This window comes from Rhinolophus hipposideros, assembly GCF_964194185.1.
Source record: "Rhinolophus hipposideros genome assembly, chromosome: 18".
Taxonomy (NCBI): domain Eukaryota; kingdom Metazoa; phylum Chordata; class Mammalia; order Chiroptera; family Rhinolophidae; genus Rhinolophus; species Rhinolophus hipposideros.
The window spans coordinates 6169286-6190716 of record NC_138064.1 but is presented as its reverse complement, the minus strand read 5'-3'; positions in this window follow the sequence as shown (position 1 = coordinate 6190716).

The window sequence follows — 21431 nt, the reverse complement described above, 5'->3', positions numbered from 1 at the left end:
TGAGCACAAAATAGCGTCTCATTTATTTGTAGACTTTCAATGGTTGGTAAATTTTATGCTGTGTTAATTATATCTCAATAAAGATTCAATTTATTTCTGTATTTATTTTTTACCAAAGTAGTTAAAATTTTGAAGGAAGAAAAGTGAGAGAGGAAAAAGAGAAAAAAAATCTTACAAGTTTTATCTTCTTACAATGTGTGTGAGAACGGGGAAATCCAGTAAGGGGACATGAAAAGCTTTTTGTTTTTTTTTCATGTCAGCTTTCTACTAATTTTCTAGACATCTCATGGAGGCAAAGAGATGCAAGCTATCTTTAGTAATAATTAAGGTAAAAACTAGCAAAATGCTTTAGCAAATCATCTAGTTTCCTGCAGAGGCTGACTGCCTCTTGTGTTGTGACAATAACCTACAAAGCCAAGAGTAGGCCTATCACATAGTTATCAACCCAATATTTCAGGCAGTATTTCAATCACTAGGCTTACAGGGTGCCCTTAAGTTTTAGTTAAGTTAGAAATTATCTTAGAGATCCAACCTAAGATCCTTTGATTGTATAAACAAGACTATTCACTGCAGCACTATTTGTCAAAGGAGAAATAACCCAAATATCCATCAGTGGGGGATGGTTGAATAAATGGTGCTACACATATTCAATGGAGTAGTAAACCACTGAGAAATAGAATCAGGAATATCTCTCTGCACTGCTGAAGAGCTATCTCCAGGGTATATTCTTAAGGAGAAAAAAAAGCAGCGGAAAGTAGTATGTACAATTTACTATCATTTACCTAAGAAAGAAGAAGGGATGGCTTCTTTTATGGGGAGTGGACAGAGGTAGTAGTTTAACTTTTTTGAATACATCTTGCTTTTGTAGATTTGACTTTTGAAATGTCTAAATATTTTATCTAATTCTGAAACAAAATTAAATTTAGAAACTGATCTCAAAGGTTAAAAGTAAACTGAAATTAATGGACAAACCATTTAACTGTATTTAAAATGTTATATTTTCTAAATTATCAAGGGTAGAACAGAAACCATTTTTAATTCAGAGAATTCTATTTAGGCATTTTTGGCATATGCCATTTGACTTTTTTTTTTCCAGTGACCTAGAAATATTGATTTCATGCTTTCATTAGTATTTTGTAACTTTTACAAAACACTTATTATGTGGCTGCATAGCACTTAAATTTTTACTTCTCGTTTAAGCCTCACAACGACACAGAAAGGTATCATGATCTGCTTTGAGGATCCTACTTTTCTAATCAAATAAAATATGTTATTAAAACAAACAAATTATCAGTCTTAATAGTACTGTAGGTAAGAGTCTATTAATTTTTATTTCCATTACTACTTACTGCAAAGTACAAAGGGATAATTTTGGCCGTTTTATAGATACATTTTGATTAAACTTCTTGAGGGCACTGATGTCTAATTTAAACGTATATTTTCACGATATTTATCATGGTGCTTTATACATTATAGATAATAAATGTTTGTTTGATGAATGTATGAAAAACTTGCCACAGGTAAGAAAAGAATCCACATTCTGAAAGAAACAACGATCACTTTTTAAATGAGTAACGTTGATAACCAAACTCAACGTCTATTTTTCTCCATGTTTATTTTATATTTGCTTCATGTATTCATTTCTTGCATAAGCATTGATTGGGCACCAAGTGTAGCAGGTTCTGTGCACCAGCTGTGCCCCTGTCGAGCTCGCTGTATGAGTAGGTGTGTGTTTTATCTCATCTGGAGTCTTTTAAGGACAGGTCCAGAAAGTCAGCCCAACTGAAGGGAGGACTTTCTTTTGCTGACTCTTTTAGGCAGAAATCACCAACTCAGATGTATTTGGAGACATCTTAGAAAATCTAAATAAGTGAAATGAACCAGGTAAAGAGTCCACAGGGAGTGGTAGGATCCTAGCAACATCCAGCTCCCTCTGCTACCATGACAGATGGGCTTCATGGTTACACAAACTTCCAAGAAATAAGGGAAACTGGATTTTTATTTAAAATATCATAATCTATAAATATTGACAGTCAGTGGAAAAAATGCAGCAGATTACAAAGTAAAAACAAAACTTTAGAAATAACACGTGAGCCCCTACATGCTTCTGGCTGAACAGAACCTGTGTATTAACTGAATTTGGCCTGTGGACCACCACCACATGACCTCTGTTTAATGATAATGTCCTCTGAGTTTCACATCACTGTGGAGCATGCCATCTCTTCCCTAGGGGGTTGATAATGGGGACGTTTATATCATCCTGAAAAGGCTCCAACTGCTAACCAGTTTGGGTTTTATTCTGTGACCTCACCAGGACGACAGATTAAAATATAATGTAATGGCAGCATCTCAACAAAATCTACAGAAGAGGTTTTTTTTGCTTGGTTTGTTTTTTTTACAAATTTGTGCTTCAAGACTCAGAAGCGTATTCTATAGCTCTTCATATGCTTGTGTTGCTCTTCTTTCTTTCTTTTTCATTCCCTAATATTCCAGGCTTTAGTTACGTCATTTGTACTATTTTGACTTTGTGCTTGACAACAATCACATTCAAACTCAAACCAGAATTTTATGGAGAAGAAATAGTTTTGGAATGCATTGACTCTTCTAGGCCTGTGGTTTGATTTTTATTTATGTGTTTCTAGCAAAGGTAACATCTTGTCTCTTTGAACTAAGACTTATGACTGTCAGTTTTTATACAGTAGGGATGTAGTTGGTTCAAAATTCAGCTCTCAGAACCCACTTACTATTACCAGGGGACAGGATTCATAGGTAAATGATGGATTTCCTTCTCACACCTCTTCCTTGCATAAAATTACAACTGTTGAGCTAAAGGAAGGAATTTGAACTTTAAATTCCTCCGTCCCCATTCCAATATGGAAGGCATGTTAGAGTTCCTGAAATAACCCATTAAGAATGGGGAGTGGTAAATAATCTCTGACAACCACTGGTCAAGGAATGGAATATCCCTGGTGGAAGGAGTCATCTACCTTATTACGAGAATATAGGTAGGACAGTGTGGTAGATATCAGCCCATTCAATATCCATTTTAATCTGTTTCTAGTGTGCCATCTTTACTTGAGTTTGGAAAGTTAAGAATACCCAGATACTAGAAATTGGGATGTAATGTGAGTCTCCCAATGAGATGCACTTTCATGAGATTTGAATTTGGAGCTATGGAGAGGCTGGGATGAATCTAGCAGAGAGAGTATGATTCTAGAGCCGTCGGTTGTTATGGTAACACCCCAATTCCACAGGCAGCTTCTAATTAAAGCAGGGGCAGAATCTCCTTTAGTCATTCTGCTGTGCAGTGTGGTTTGGGAGTCATTCCTAGAAGCTCAAACTAGAATCCTCAACCCTCTCATTAATTCTGCAAATCACTTGAAATCCTATAATAACTGCCTTCCAAATGTATAGTGAGGACAAAGTGTTAGTCACTTTGTTTATCTGCTAATGTGCCCTATAGCCAGGCCAGATAATTGAGCCTCCAAAGAACCATCATGACTCCATTTCTGGGTAAGGCAGTATGTAAGAAGAGAAAGTTAATTTGAAAATGAAACGGGGGAAAAAAGCTTCAGGGGGAAGAACTCCTTGACCAAGCACCTTACTACTACTGCCAGAGGTATTACCTCTAATCACCCAATCATGTGGGAAGGGACTCTTAATCCCCCTACTTATGTATAGTTCCCCAAGAGAATTGTCGTGGGCTGAGAGTGGGGCTGGTGAGACTTGTACGACTGCGATTCACCAGTGCCTGGCTAGTCATGCGCCACACAAAATCCCCAGGTGTAGAGTGCAGGGGCTCCAGAGTTTTTCCCATTTCAGAACCCTGGGGATGGTTCTGCTGAGCTGAGCTGACACTCACATGCACCCATTTAATGAAGGCTTAGATATCACCTGGAGCCTCAACTTACCTCACCACTGAAAAAAAAAAAAAAAACATTATGCCCAAATTACATATAACACCTTGAGACTAGGGACTCTCTCTTTGTTTCACATCCTTAACACTGTCATCCCTGACTGCCATCCAAAATATAGCTCCCTTTGCTCTTCTATCCTTTTATCAGAATCGCAACTCCATTTCCTATGACTGTTTCCTTTTTCCTCCTTTTTGCTGATTTTTTCCTTTTCAAGCTTTCCTATCATCCCCATCTGGAAAATTCAGTTAGTGATAAAGATACTCCTACATGGCCATAATCTCTTCAATTGACGTCTTGCCCTACCTGGAACCCAGATCTCCCTGAAGCACACAGCTTCTCCTGAATTTCTCTACAGTGAAAGCTTGTTATTTTTCTACGGTCACATTTTCATTATGTTCCTAACTTCACAACCCTGATTATAAGCCATTTCTCTTCAACACTCTTGTGAAAAAAATCACTTGTTCTTTGAAGTCAGTGTCATTTGGTTGTGATGTATTTAACCCTCTGTACATATATATTTACTTGCATATATCGGCCTCTTTGTCACCCTTTCCTCAACTGTGTGAAAGATTACCACCTGGCCGATAGCCCTCCGCTTCATCCTGAGTCTCACCATGTCTCTGTGCTCATGTGAACAAACCCATCCAACCCCTTGGCCTAAGACTTTGACCTTGACCTTGTCGACACTATTACCTGTCATCCCCAGTCCATGTCCGCTGCTCCCACTCTGGTCTTGGTTACCAGTCATGACCTCTTTATCTCTGAAATCTTAAACTCTCAGGTGCTACTCCTTTCTTCTCTCTTGGACCATTATTCTCATTATACTTGCCTCCCTTAACCGATATTTCTAGGTCCTAGATCACTCACTATATTTTCATTCGCCCTATCATCCCATTTAGAAATTATTTGCTTCCCCATCTACCCAACTCCAATCTTTCAGCCAAGATTGTATCTGTCCTGCCACATGTGAGCTCTGGAATGAACTGTCTGCCTTACGTATTATAACTTAGACAGGCACGCTGCAGCTCAAGGAAATTACAAACTCAGCAGATTTGCACTCTGCAAATTTGTGGTCTGTGACCTTGGATGGGCCTTCGCTTCACTTTGTTGCCCTGTATATGGCCTAGGTCACCGCTCCTTATTTCACATAACCATTGAAAATCTTTGCGAGTCTCCTTTAATTCTTCAGCCCTGCCTCTAACTTTTGTGGGAAGCTGGAGGCCAAGAAGCAGGAACACTTCGATTTCTAACCTTTTGTCGTATCCGCAGGGTTTGCTACATCGGCCCCTCCTTCCTCACTGTTTTCCTTCTGCGTTTACCAGAAGACTCTTGCCTGCTCATCAAGGCCAACTCCCCGCCCCCGGTGGACCGTTCTCTGGGTCTGACCTCTCCTGTCTGCACAGAGACACACTTCAACAACAGTGTGCTCTGTCTCAGAGCCATCAGTCTTTCCCATCCCGTAGGCGCTTTCTCCTCAACCTGTAACTATGCTTAGTTCTTTCCCACATTCAAAATATCCTTCTGATCCTTAGTCCACATTAACTATTGGCCAATATCTTGCTTTTTTTCACGGTCTAAAATCCTTATAAAATGATATGGGGGGACATGCTGGCTGAGACACTTGGCACTGATAGTTTTGAATTCCTAAACAATAGAGACTAGAAACCTAGTTATTTCAAAACTGCAAGCAGATTTTCTTTTCTTCAAAGGTAGAATAAATTGTTCCTTTTGTTCTGGAAGAATATTTAATTAGACCCTTTTATTAGATAAATGTAAAGCAAGTACTTACCTACTGTTCTTGTGGAGAACAGAACACTATTAGCCCAAGTTTGGCATTTTTTTAGAGTCAGAAGTTAAGCACTTTGTTCGTAATAGAAATCGTTTTATATTCCTGGAGCAGATTACCGTCTCTGAGATGTTCTTTGTGTTTGTTTATGTGGTGGGAGGAGAGGAGAACTATTTCTTTGGCCCTGAATAAATTTAGAATGCCCATTATTGCAAAGTGTTGCTTATTTTCAAGGAGGCGTAGGCATTCTTATTCAAGAGGTGAAGGAAGGATATAATCAAGGCAGTTGGATGCCTGCGGAAGGATGGCATCACTTGCACCTGGCATTGAGGAGAAGTTGAGAGAAGAGCCCAGACTAGTTCTGATATCCAGTGTTATATAAGTCTGATTGATGCAGAAAATACTAATGTCAAATACACTATCCATAAGGAAAGGCTGTGCTCCTTTGAATGGGAAGATGTTCTCTGACGCTGGAAAACATTCCTCCATCAGTTATTCAAGAATGAGGTATAACCTGGCACAGGAAACGGGCACTGAAGGGCCTGAGTGCCACACTCTAGTAATAGGGGTGTCATAACCGGGCTTCCCCACACCCGTTCACTAAAATGCACCAGGGCTTTTTGGGAAAAGTCTGCTTCCAGGAGGGAGACTGAGAAAGTAAAAATGAGCCTGTGGATTTGTTAGAAAGTAAGAATGTGCTACAAGAAGGATGGGAACATGTCAAAGGACATAGAAGCCAGCTTCAAGTGGCTCCTGATGGTCAAATATGGCAGTATTCAAGCATAAAAAAAAGTATGCATCATACCCAGTTGAATAAAATAATAATCTGTGAGTTCATATCAATATAAATAAGTGAAAGAATTGAACATTTGATCGAGAATAGAATGTTCACATAGCTTCAGAATACCTCCTCCCTAAAATACAAAGAGTGACATTACACTTGCTATCCAGGCAGATGTTACCTCAATCAAGAGATCAAAGTTACCATCTCAGTGACAGGGAAGATTGAAATCACGTCCCCCCTGATAGATGCAATGAGAACGCAGGACCACTTCTGTAACATTCCTGCCCAAGATGCACAACCTGAATCTAATCATGAGAAAACAGCAGAGAAACTCCAACCGAAGAACATTCTACCAAATAATTGGCCTGTAATCTCCAAAAATAACAAGGGGAAACCAAGGGAGGACAAATTATTTCTCATTGAAGGTGACCAGAGAGAAATGCCAACTGTATGTGTGTGATCATGGACTGGATGTCTTTTGCTAAATATGACTTTATTGGGATATTTGTTAAAACTTGCGTGGGGTTCGGTCATTAGATGAGAGTCTTCATCCGTGCCAGTTTCCTGATTTTGATGGTGGTTTTGTGGTTATGTAGGAATCAACAAATAAAACGAAAAAATATTAATGTCATCCTATTTCATCCTCAATGGCTAGTAAGAGGTGGATATTTGTGTTAGAAAACAGTAGCTATTACCCACTGCTTCTAGTTCTTAACCTCTCATTCATTTTTACATACTGTAATGTTTCCTTTTTTCTTTCTGTCTTCCACTTTATTTTAACTGATCTTGGTTGATAAAACTAGTGACACTCAGTGTCTGGATGGCCTGAGAAGCTTAACTTGCTGATGCTTCTGCTCACTGTGGTAACCTATTCCATGGGAAAAGAATATAGTTGTGATCAAGATCAAAATAGATGTACGATGCCTAGAATTGTTCTTGGCATATAGTAAATGTTGGCTATTCATTATTATCATAATTATGCCCATCCCAGAATTCTTGCCTGTGATTCAGACCTATACAGAGGGTGCCAAAAAAATGTGTACACGTTTTAAGAAAGGAAAAAAAAAGGTATTAAAATTGTAATACTCAACATATACCTAGAATAAAAGTTGAATACAAGTCACGTTTGACTTCTGCAATTACAAGAGGAGCTCAAAATTGTTCCCATCAGCATCCAGACACTTCTGATTATGGTGAGCTCCTGCTTGAGCAATGTTGACCAAAGTGTCCACTTGTATCCATTCTTTGGCACCCCCGGTATATTAAAGTGCTCACTAGACATTTCCACTTGAATGTCCCACAGACACGTGGACTGTAAGACACCAAAAACTGAGCTCTACAGTCCAGGACTCATTCCTTATCCTGGTGAATATTTAAATCACAAACCTGAATACCATCCTCAACCTTTAGTTTTCTCCGTTTTTGTTTGTGTTTTTTTTTTTTGTACTTATTCAATTTATGGCCAAGTAATATTAACTTCCTTACTGTCTTGTTATTCAATCCCGTCTTCCTCCTTCCTCGTTGTCACTCCCTTACCTCATCACTCATTGTCTCCTGTTAATGATTGCCATCTACCTAGTTTTCCTGCTTACCCTTGATCTTTCTAAAGTACTTATATCAACGAGTCCACCCTCCCCCCTTTTAATGACTTCACATCGTCTTTAAGATAAAATAGAACTTAGTATGCCTTACAAATACCATTCTCCCTAGTTTTTAGCCTATATTCCTTCTTTCTCTTCCCATTGCTTAACCATGTATTCCCCAACTACTGGTAGCTAGGTACCCACAAGTGCCAGCTACTCTCTCTCCTAGATCTTTGTTCAAGCGCTGTTCTGTGTGGGATGCCATTGTCCATAGTCTTTGCTTAGCTAACTTTTGCTCTCTTAAGACTTAGCTCATGCATAGTCACCTCCAGGAAGCTTTGCCTGAAAGCCGCATAGGTTACATGTTCTTCCCTCTTGTGCTTCTTTCACAGTACACATCCCATGGTTTCATATTTATTTATGTATTCTCTATACCTGCATTCCACTGAAAACATCCTGAAGGCAACCTGGATTTGTGTGAATGTATGAGTCTGCTTATCTCTTCATACTGTATTCCTAACACCAAGTGCATTGTCTCAAACATTGAAAACATTTTTTAAAAAATTCTTCAATTCTTAAATAACACTAGCTGAATTAATGACTTTCTCTTATTTCTGCATTGTTTTAGACTGACATCTGTTTGTAGTATATTTGTAAATGGTCATGTAATTATAGTATATTGACAAGGTTGTCTGTATTTACTTTCTGTTCTCAGTGTCCAGCTTTCAATAAACATTTTTAAATGGATATGCAGTTTATAATTAAGACATTGAATAAGATATTAGATCTTTCTTTAAATATATATATTTTTTTTAGAAACATACTTTTCTACCAGGCAGTTTCTTTTGCCTGTAATATCTGAACTTTCTAGAGTCTTCAAGATCTTAGCTATTTTTAAATATTTCTGACTCATTGATGGTGAAAATGATTATTTTAATTTTTCAGGGGATTCATTTTTACCATGTATGGCATTGGCATTGGAATGGTTTCCCCACTCCAGCTAAGACCATTGAGTTATTTTCTGTATATTTCCTATAGATTTATAATCATCCAAACCTCGGATAGTACCAAAAAACAACCAGGGCATTTTATAACACAAGAGTTAAGAGTTCATAAAACAACAAACATAAAAACAATGAATAAATCCTAAAAATGGGTCCCTTGAAAGTCTTTCACAAAAGCTCTGAGGACTACCTCCACGTAAATGCAGGCATAGCTTGTATAAAATTCTAGATTTCCTAACGTCCTCGGATATGAGTTAAGCCTCAGTGGCTTTAGTTCATGTGATTGAATCAGATATGACCAAGGGATTTATTTATTTCATATATTTTCATGACCCTGGATTAGTATTAGAAGTATCTAGCTTATAGACTGAGGTAAAATAATGCACTAAATATGAAATTGCCAAGGACTTCAACAGTGGGCCTATTTTTGGCATTTCTTTCCAATAATATAATATAAATATTTGACTGATAGAAGTACCTCCACATCCAGGATTCATTCAGTGTTCTTAAGAAGGGTTGACTCCATGGGTTAACTCTTTGCTGCCTGTAACAGAATCAGTCAGCCAACATCCCAGAAGAGCAAATCCCACTGAAAAACAATTGGGATATAATAGGACAGGTCATCGTGGAACTCCATGCTATGTCTCCAATTTACTTTGAGATGATGCTTCCATCATCTCATATGCATATTGAAGGTTAATATGTAGCTTGGGCCCATGTGTCCGGGACACTGGAGGTCACTTAAGACATCAGTATGGCATTATGAAAGCACAGCTCGTAGAGGAAAAAAGGTAGATGCTGTTGTACTTAATGATCTTTGTCGATACACCAAGATTCCCCGAAGTTGGAAAGCTAACAAGCTCCACAAGCCGAAGGCATGGCCCAGAGGAGGTGAAAGTCCGTTGGCTCTGGAAGGATTCTACAGCCAGAGGTTATGGCGCTGGAGCCTGTTTTCATGGTCACTAGCCAATAAAAAGGGTCTACCAGTCCTGGATGTTACTTCCAGAGAGAGATGGTGAAACTATCAGAACCATCAGAAGGTGAAAAGAGCCCATGATTCTATTGCAGAATTAAGGAAAAGAGACCTATAAATAGCAACGGGTGACCAGGTGAGCCCATCTTTAAGTCACTTCCGAACTTAATGCACAAGGCCAGCCTAGAGTGCCGTAACACCTTCCTAAGAACGTCCGTGTTTATGTAGAAAGCTTTAGATAGACTGAACTCGGGCTTCAAGCAAGTCATTGACTGTCTTTGAAACTCAAAAGCAAAGTGGGACTTAGTAAAGTGGAGTCTTAGTATGCATCTCACAGGGTCTGGTTACGTAATAATGCAGACCACCTCCCATTGGGTGCTTATTACTATATACCTATGCCTGTATTTCTTGAAATACTTTAGTGATTCTCAAAACCTCTTAAACAATCAGGAATACTGACTATGTGTTTAATAAATAGGTTGTTGAGTAATCATGTCCACTAAATTTCTTGTAAACATTTGCCATTTATACAGACACAATCTGTTTGAACAAATAACTGGCTGGTCAAAGTAACTAGGGAAGGAGCACCATTTTCCACATCCACCCAGGGTAAAACAGATATGAAAATGTAAAATGATGCAAAAGAAAAATCCGTCTATTTATGTTAAACTCTTTATTGAAATCTGTCTATATGCAAAGTGCTGCTGTTCATGTCTGACGAGCAGAGAGAGTGTTCCCTCTGGGTTTGCAATCTAGTGAGGAAGATCAGACATTGCTGAGACAACTAGACTAACAGAAAACTAAAGAACACTATTTTTTCTTGTTTTATGTTACAAACCCCCTTCTGCAATATGACTAAAGTCAACCACAGAAGAAGCTAGAGTTTGTTTTGTGCATTTTGCTGTTAAAAAATAAAATTCCAGCAGAAATGATGACTATAATTTTTAAAGAAGAAGTATGGCAAGTTTGGTAAAACTTAATGGCAGCATAGGCTGTGAATCATGTACTATAGTCAGACAGATGCATGATTTTTTGATTGAAGGGTCGTAAACAAATAATTCACGTTTATTAGCTTTCAGTTTTCTCATTTGTAAAATATAAAAGATAGTGAAAACTGTGTCACTGTTTGTCTTTTTCATGGAGACACATGGGATTAAAGAGATATATAAAGGAAAGGAAGAGAGAGAATACTCGTGCCCTTGTAATGCAGATATTACTAACATATGAAGATTTCAGAAGATTAAGTACCTTCTGAAAGGTTATGCAGGGAGTGGTTGAATTATGCCAAGTTTCATAAACTGTTATTACCAATTTCATCTTGCAGATATACAGGAAAGACAATTTTTGCCTTTGATACTTGGTCATCTTCACAGTTTGATACAGCAGCTACCGTTTAATTCCTGGGTATAATATCTGTACAAAGGTCCTGTCTTTATTGTGCAGAAGAATAATCTGGTAAACTTGTTTAAAATACAGATTTGGGGGTGCCCTTAACCTCCCATACTGATTCACTGCACTTGGTGAGGGACCCCAGAATCTGCATTTTTAATAACTGCTTCCAGGTGATTCCATTGCAGGCCATCCGTAGATCACGTTTTGAAAAACACTTATCTCCAGTCACATGGGAGATTTTAACAGAAAAGCAAGACATCAATCAGTTTTATTAGAAAATAACGTGTTAACAACAGTGTCTCAGTTTTATCAGAATACCTAGTTAAATATGTTGCATTAAGCTGAAAGGACCTAAAAGCTCAATCTGATCCAAATTATTCTTATTTGGATGGATGCAAACTGAGTCCCTCAAAAAGATTTAATCTGTATATGCTTTTATGCAAGGTAGATGCTTTCTGTGATAGAAGATAGCAGGAAACCATCACTGATCAGAGTATTATAGTTCATACATTTTCAGCTGTATTTGATACCCTTAAGGGAAATCTTACTAATTACGTAGTATAAATCCCCTTAAGGGAATTATACTAGTTTAGTAGATTCCTGCCCCCCCGAAAAAAGAAACAAACAATAACAACAACAACAAGAACAGTGATGTCTCTGGATTAGGTAAAAAAAAAAAAGTCTATAAATTATAAATTTAATTCAATGAAAGAAAGGCAAAGAATTTTAAGGCCATGAGGTAATCTTCCAAAAATCTTCGCATAATCCATTCTTTAGAAATCATAGAGGAAGATGGACATTTCATAGAGATGTTTTCATAGAGGAAGATGTTTTATCGATGTTTCAAATCTTCTGTTCTGTCTGCTCATTAACTGGACTTCAGCTTTAAGCTGATCTGCTTAGCACCCAACCACAAACTTCATACCTGAAGGTGTCTGATCACCATCTGTCTAATCCAGAACCAGTAATAAATCAACGGACAGAAGTGATTCACAGCTTCCTCAGGTCACTGAAACTCCTTACAATCCCTGTCAGTACAACCATCAAAGGGCTAATACTTGTTCTGTTTTCTTGTTTTCAGTGCTACTATAACAAAATATTTGTAATATTCTCGTAACAGGTAAGGAGACTATTGAGTTCGAATGCAAAATAAGAGGTGAGTCCAGCAGCTTTTCTACTTGCATCAGAGGTTTTGAATCTTTGAGATGTAGCCTGTGTGTTGTCAGAAAACCAGACATTTTTTCATAAAACCTATTTAGTGTCAGTTGCACTTTGTGGATCGTTGCATGATTGATGTTTAGTGCGACCCCCAGGACCCCACATTTCAAAATGCGTATGAGTAACAGGTGTAGACTTTTCCTGGAGAAGAATAATGCCAATGTGAACCAATGTATATCTGAAATCTAGCAGCCTCCAAGATAGCAAGAAGCTTGAAAACCACCTAACCGAATCTTCTACCTAACAATGGGTCTCTACTATAATCTGCTTGATGGCTAGGATTAAAAATTCAACCACATCAGAGGCTTTGGCTAATAGTTATAACAGCATATGGCTGAATCTCAAATGTATTTTAAGAGAATTGTATGTATTTTAGGAAAAATCTAGAAAAGAAGCTAATGTTTCCCTATAGCAATATGTCAACTAATTTTCACCTCATCTTCAATGCTGCTTACAAGGAGCAAGATTTATGTAAATGTAAAGAATTTATTAAGAATCATAGCAATACTGATTTAAATGCAATGAACCAAAAAGAAAAATAGGGATAGTTCACAATTAATGAACACACACACAATTGGTAGTACTAGGCGCTCTGATAGTGCTTCCTATTTAATCATTTCAACAATGTTATGAGAGGACAGTTATCACCATGTCTTACAGATGAGAAGGCCAAGTTGAGGAAGAGTTGAGCAACTAGCCCAATTTAATGTGACCAGTAAGTGACAGAACAAGACTCTAACTTTGTCTGCTCTACTTGGACGCCCATGATCTTTCTCATTGAGCCATTTGCTTCTCTTATTTATACTGTTTCCAGGTAACTGAGGAAAATCATGGCATTCACAGTTCTCACCCCTTCTCCACTCCAGCCCCTATATCCATCCCAGCATTGTGGAGCGTCATAATTATGTAAGGGAAAGAGCTTGGCCTTGAAATCCGATTAGATCTCCTGCTTACTCTTTGTGTAACTTTGGAAAAGATATTTACTGTTTGTAGTTCAATTCATTCAGCTGTAAAATGGGTATAAAATAATCTACCTAAATAGAAGATGTCTGTGTTGCCTTCCTTTTCCTTCAATCTAGAGTGAAAGATTGGTAGGAGTAAGATAGGTATACAGAAATAGGAGAAAATTTATTTTCTCTCCACCATTATAGTATGTGAACCATTGCCAATCCTAAACAGCTACCTTAAAATGATTTGGCTGAAACAGTTGAACCCGAGACATTACAATCTGTTATAAAGACAGATTCATGATAGTAATGAAGAAAAAAAGATTCTGTAGTTCTGGTTATGCAGCTATTAATTTAAGGCACTTCTACTATTCCTGGATATTAATTCTGTAGAAACACATTCTCCCAGTTCAACCAATGACCTTTATTACTAATTTTCGAGGGAATTTTCAAGACTTGAATATTGAACGTTTTCAGAGAGGATTTCTTGGCTTAAGAAGAACTTGTCTGAATATTAACAATATATTTTATTGCATCTTTAATTCAAAGTACATAAGATATTTTTAGTATAATTAAAGCATTAATTGTCATGTTTATTCAATTATTTTAAATAGGTTAAGTGAGGCTGGTGCTATCATTTTCTTATTGCATAATCTAATAGTGCATTAACACACTCTATATATTTTCAATCTCATTTTATTCTTTCCTTTCAGTTCCAATGTATTTCACCTTTGAATTTTCTTTTCCTATTATATGCTCAATCTTTTATTTCTACTTAACTGCTCATTAAACCAAGTTTTTTTCCTTATCTTTATTTTATGGAAGTAATCTTGTTTTTGTACTATGAATTTTATTTTCATTTAACCTTTTAATGATCAACACATTCGTCGTGTTCATAGTTGAATGGCCAGATGTGAATTAGCAGAGATAGTGGACTGTGACCCTCAAACAACACAGCCACTCATTCCCATCCCAGGTGGTAGTCCTGATCTGTGGGCAGTAGTGGGATGTTGGGAGATGCTCTGGGTTTGAGGTGGTCTGTGTCCCAGTGGGTGCTTCCTTAGGCCTGTCCCCTTACTGTGTAGGGGCACACTCTCGTTATGAAACTGGAAGTTTGGATTGGATAGGCGCTTAGTTCCTTTCTACCTGGAAAATCATGGGATCCCATAGTTTTGTGGATCCACGAAACTCTTTCATATCAATATATCCTCATGGGCACTCTAAATGTATCTTATTAGACTATATGTGTAGCCTCTGTCAAGCACTCCTACACATAAAAGGGTCTGGCATCATTTGAAAAATTTCTACCTTACCAGCTCCTCGTTGTATTTGGTTAAGGCTGGTCCCCCGAGATGAGAGGCAGAACCAGGTATGGCAGGTCGGAGTGATTTGTAGAAGTCCTCACCAATTTCTCTCACTATCAGTCACTTTCTGTCCCTTATTTATCCTCATTCTTCCCTAAGAGATGTGAGCACATACTGAGTGCTTAGTTCAGGGGAACGGACACTTTAAGAGCATAAATCAAGGTGCTTCTCTCCACTCTATGCACAGCAAACACTGGACTGGGAAGAACCGATTACGGAAATCTCTTGGAGGAAGGCTGACCATTGTTTTCATATTTGTACTCATCTTATTACTAGCTTCCCATAATAGATTATGTATGGTTGCTCTTAAATTTTCAATATGCATCATTCTGCACTGAGAAGACACAAGCAAGTATCAGAATAGTGGTCTCTTTGTTATTTTTCCTCTAACTTCTTCACCCCCCACCAATGAGTTGTAGTAGCCTGGCTCTACTGATGTGTTTAATACTTCTACTGTAGTATTAACAGTAAATTTAATTAACACGTTGTTTGCTCACTCCTTTATTCCCTTAATAAGCATCTCAATTATTGAACTCCAGCCACCCTTTCAGCATCTGAACGTGACACCCCCACCCCCAAGAAGTCTTTATTTATCATCGTCTTTAGTCTTGGAGACTGTTTTTAAAAATCCTGCATAGCTGTGTTCTTATCATTTCTTGGGTATATTTTTGAAGTAAAACATTTTATGGAACTAATGTTCTGTATCCCAACGCACTAATATAAAAATGAACTGTCATGATTTGCTCAAAATAAACTCAGCCTGTTCATTCCCCATTAATTGATGATATTCTAAGTTCATACATTCCTTTTTGTTTGTTTTCCATTTTTTTTCCTTAGTGGTTTTGCTCAGATTCAAAGAATGTCATTTACAGGAATCCTCACTCTTAGAAAACTCTTGATTATTTATAGATTAACAATTAAATATTCAAAAGAACCGTGCATTTTCTTTTATTATTTTTCAGATCACTTTTAGTCACTTCTGTGCTCATTTTTACTGATGTTATAAAGAGATAGACAAAAGAGGGTTTTCAGTCCTTGAGGAAAAAAAATATGTTATTCAATCATATTTCCCTCAGAGATTTGACTAGCAGACATTTATTTCCTACAACCCCTAGTAGCCTGTAAGCTCCTTTGGCATGGAGAGCACACTCTATTCATGAGCCCACAGTATCTGGAACATATTAGCGCTCTCTCTGTCTCTCTCTGTCTCTGTCTCTCTCTCTCTCTCTCTCTCTCTCTCTCTCTCTCTCTCTCTCTCTCTTCCCCCTCCCTCCCTCTATTCCTCCCTCCCTCTCCCTCTCTCTCCATCTGTGTATTATTCACATAAATAGAAGTTTATTTTTAAATTTTCTTCTTTGATGTATAATTTATTTTCAGTGAAATGCACAAATCCTAAGTGTCGAGTTTGATGAATTTTGACAAATGCATATGCACATGTAGCCCACATCCTATCAAAATAAAGAACAGTTCATCATCCCAGAAAGTTTTCTCACATCTCTTCCCAGTCAAAACTCCCCTGCCAGAATCAACCATGCTTCTAATATATTTGGATTTAGAATATACTAGTTTTCCTGTTATAGAATTTTAAACAGTATGTACTCTTATGTCTGGCAGGTTTTACCAGTTTTTGAGGTTTATGCTTGTTGCTTATCCATCAGTAGTTTGTTTCTTAAGATAAATGGGTATTGAATATACCATAATTTAAAACCCATTCTTCTCTTGTTGGAGAATTAGTATTAGTTTGAGACAACATTGTTTACAGTTTTTAGTTATCATAAATTAAGTTGCTGTAGACATTCCTGTACAAGTCATGTGTATGTGTGTGTGTTTACCTATTTTTATTTCTCTTTGGTAAATATTTAGGAATAGAATTGCTAGGTCAGAGACGTATGTGTATGTTTAACTTTATGAGAAACTGCCAGGCTGATTTCCAAAATGGCTGTATGTTTTTGATCTCTTCACTAGCATTTCTTGAAAGTTCTATTTCCTCTAATTCTTGTTGACACTTGGTATTGTCAGTCTTTTAAATTTTATCCTCTTGGGACTGTACCATGGTACAGCCACAGAACAGTTTGGTGGCTCATCAAAATGTTAAACAAGAGTTACCCTGTGACCCAACAATTCTATTCCTAGGTACATACCCAAGGAAATGAAAACATGTATTCTCAGACATTTGCTTGTACATCCATAGGGTCGTTATACATAATAACCAAAAACATGAAAACGGTCCAATGTAATTTATCCAGTAAAATATAAATGTGCTATATTCATACAATGGACAATTAGCACTAAAAAGGAATGAATTAAAGCGTATTACAACACAGATAATCCTTGAAAAAATGATTCTAGGGGAAAGAAGCCAAGCACAAAGACTCACATACATGCCACGTCATTCCATTTACATAAAATTCCCAGAGCAGAAACATCTAGAGACAGAAAGTAGAATCATGGTTGTAGTCTAGGGCTTGGGCATATAGGAAGGAGAAATGAGGAGTGACTGTTAGTAGCTATGGGGTTTCTTTTGGGAGGGACAAAATGTGCTAAAATTGTTAGTGGTGATGATGATACAACCCCGTGAATATATTTTAAAACTAGCAATTTATATACACTTTACACTTTACATAGGTGCGTTATATCATATTGTCTATAGGGGTGAATTATGTGGTAAGTAAAATATATCTCAATTCTGCTGTTTTTAAAAACCTTTTAAGGACCTTACGCAGAGGGGCTGATAAGTACACAGGCCTGAGGCAGGCACACGCGTGTTGTGACGGAGGGGCAACTGGAAGCTCCACGGACGTAGCTTGAGTGGAGTGAACACAGCACGGAAAGTAGTGGGGATGAGTTTGGGAAGGTAGGCGGGGCCAGGAGACATAGGGTTGTGCAACCCATGGATGAAAAGGAGTCTAGATTTGATTATAAACGTTGCAGGAAGTCGCTGGAGAGTCCTGGGCAGAGAAGTAGCATGATCTGATGGGTATTACAAAAATCCCTCTGCTGCCTACGGGTGTGGGGTGACAGCTGCAGAATGAAAACCGGGGAACAATTAGGAGCCTCGGACAGGAGTCCGGCTGAGAAACGGTTGGGTACAGGCCAGAATGAAAGCTGTGAGGCTGTGAGAAGTGCTTGGACTCGGGATGTGTTCTGAAGTCAGCACGTAGAACTCACTGGCCAGACTGGATATGTGATGTGAGGGAAAGGAAAGCATGAAGGAGACTTATATGTATGTATATCCGTGTGTGTATTAGGGTGTGTGTTCCTCTTATAAGAAAGAAGCTGATGACGTTCATTCCTTCTCTAGGAGCAGTATTGTATTTAGAAGAGAAAACGAGATGGTCACATTTTTGTCTGTGCACTCTTTTATAGTTTATTCGTTGGATGTGCATATACAAATATGCTCAGAGAATGTTCTTAATATTGTTGATGTGAGAAATAAATTACCCATAAAGTTCAATCATATAGGGTTTTGCATACATCGTAACCATTTGAGAGAGAGACTGCTCTGTGGAATTGCTTGTTTTCCTGGGACAGTTTCATTCTCTGGTGTCTATTGAACGTCTGTGATTGATATCTCTCATGTATTTTATGTTTTTTACTTAGTTTTTGGACAACTGTTCAAGTTTTAAGGGAAATTTCCTGCTGACTGTTTGTGTAGGCATTTTTACTCTTCTACATGGCTTCTTATGTCTTCTACTATTTATATATGAAAGCTGAATCTACAAATCTTCATCCTATTTAAATCAAACCCTTGTTTTCTGTATGTAATCGTTTTGTAGTTGGCTTCTTTATAGCAATACATTTATTTTTTTAATATACAATTTTTAAAGTACAATTTCCATTTGGAAAGAATGTCAGCAACGTTTAGATTTTTGTGCTGTAAGTGACCATTTATTTATATGCACATTGCACCTTGCATATGTACTTGTGAAATCAAAATGAGATCAAGTTAGCTACGAAATGCATCAAGAGCAGAGCTGACTGCAGAAATCATGGTGAGCCACACTGTAAGCTCATTTATTTGTTTTTCCATTAGGATACATTGAAATACATAGTCATTCTATTGTTGACTGGTGACCTATAATAAAGGTGCCCGTAATCATTGCCTAAGACTGCTATTGAGGTAAATAAAGGTCTTAAATATTCCAAATAAATCAGGCATTCTGGGACTCTGTTAGTGTTGTAGGTTTGCGTGCATTTCAGAAAATTCCTTTCTGTTTGACACAAATTCCAGCTTCATCTTTCTAGTTTCCTGTGTCCCTAGTGGGTGGACCTGGAAGTCTTTTTAGTAGCATCTCTTCCTGGTTTTAATGCTAACAGAGAGTTTTCTAATTCCCAGAAGTGGGTGACAATACCGACCACAATTCTCACCCACGAGGGACATTGGGGATTCAGTGTTGTAGCCCTTTACGTACTCTGTGTGTAGGGTGTACCCTTTGCAACCAGTCCCACAGTATGGCCAGTGTGAAAGCTGCCTGCCCACAAGTCCCCCAGGGACCCTTTCTCCAGCCCTATTTTTGTTTCCACAGTGGGAACACTCTCCATGGATGAGGAGAGTCTGGTAGTGGGTTGTGATTCCCAGGTTGTCGAAGTGAGAGCTGCAGGTGTGCCCGCTCTTGTCCCTGGGTAAACAAGGCCTGGCCATTTCTATTGGCCATGGAGAATTTTAACTGAAGCTAGATGTCCAGAGGCTGAATCATTCAATCTGTGAAGACAGATGCTGGGGTTATGGAGGTGAATGTTAAATAAAGGGAAGAAACCCTCAGGGAAAGGAGAATGCACACTGGCAGAGGGGACAGCTGCTCTTTCCTGGACTAAGGGAACACTGTCCTGTGCCTCCTGTACGTCAGTGGGGACAGCAGATGGACCATCACAAACACTGGGGAATGCTGGCCTGAGAAGCAGTGCTGCCTAACTGCTCCACAATATGAGCAGCATTCATTGTTGTTTTGTTATTATATCCAACCTGATTTTTCCTCATAGTAGAGATACATGCATACTGACCAGTGGCTCCAACTGGAATCAACAATCCAGGGTGCAAACCGATCGGTTTACCTCAGTGAAAAACAGTTCTAACTAATCTTTGTCGGCATCTAGTTCTGCTCCACCTTGGGCTCCACTCATGCTCTGCTCTCACAACTTACGATCGCTAGGTTACATGCTTACATGTGGTCTGACAATTAAGTTGGTGAACTTGTTGCAACAATGTTGCTAACCTTTTTTGATATCAGAGGGATTATTCATTATGAATTTGTACCAACTGGACAAACAGTTAACCAAGTTTACTATTTGGAAGTGCTGAAAAGGCTGCATGGAAAAGTTAGACGACCTGAACTTTTCACCAACAATTCATGGCTCTTGCATCACCACAATGCACCAGCTCACACGGCACTGTCTATGAGGGAGTTTTTAGCCAGGAAACAAATAGCTGTATTGGAACACCCTCCCTACTCACCTGATCTGGCCCCCAATGACTTCTTTCTACACTCGAAGATAAAGGAAATAATGAAAAAAAGACATTTTGATGACATTCAGGACATTAAGGGTAATACAATGAAAGCTCTGATGGCCATTCCAGAAGAAGTTCCAAAATTGCTTTGAAGGGTGGACTAGGCACTGGCATCAGTGCAGAGCTTCCCAAAGGGAGTACTTCAAAGGTGACCATAGTGATATTCAGCAATGAGGCATGCAGCACTTTCTCTAGGATGAGTTTGCAAACTGAATTGTTATACCTCGTATATACCCCTTCAAAGCTTATAATGAAACCAAACCTCTGTATAACCCTCAAATATCACTCCAGCCCCTAGTTTTTATAAGTAGCAAAGAGCTGGGAAGCCTGAGTCAGTAGTGTGATAACTGGTGGGCTTAGGCGGCTTTTCCTTCCCCTCCCCATGGATGTTTCCCACTCAATAATTCCTTCCATAACAAGTCCCATCAAGCTAAGTGATAGAAACTCCGAGATTAAAAGTGCCTATAAGAAGAGGAGATTGGAATCTCATTTCTTGATTGGATGTCTGCTTATGCAGTTGACTTTCGCATTTTTATTTGGTGTTTGTTTTGTTTTTTCATTTTTTTTTCTATACATATCTTAGCAGATAAGGGAGTGAGACTGGGGAAGAAAATTGGAGAGAGAGCAGGTCTAGAGTGGGGTCAGGAATGGAGCAGGTTGCTTTCCTACCTCTTGATGTGGTAGGAATATAGAGCCTTCCATGAGTAAAGCAGACTCTGCAGAAGGAAGTTGAGTTTGATTCATCCTTGGAGGTGTGTTATTAACAGAGCTGGCTGCTGGGATGGATGAGGCTATCCCCTGAGAAAGAAGGGGTGAAGCATGCCACCAGCTGAGGTACAAGTGGTCAAAGTGGGACATATCTCCCACTTCAGGGAAGATGGCAATGGGAAGGGCCTCTGGACAGGAAGGCACAGCTGTCCCTCACAAAGCCTGAAGTCTTTTGTGACTGGGAGGTTA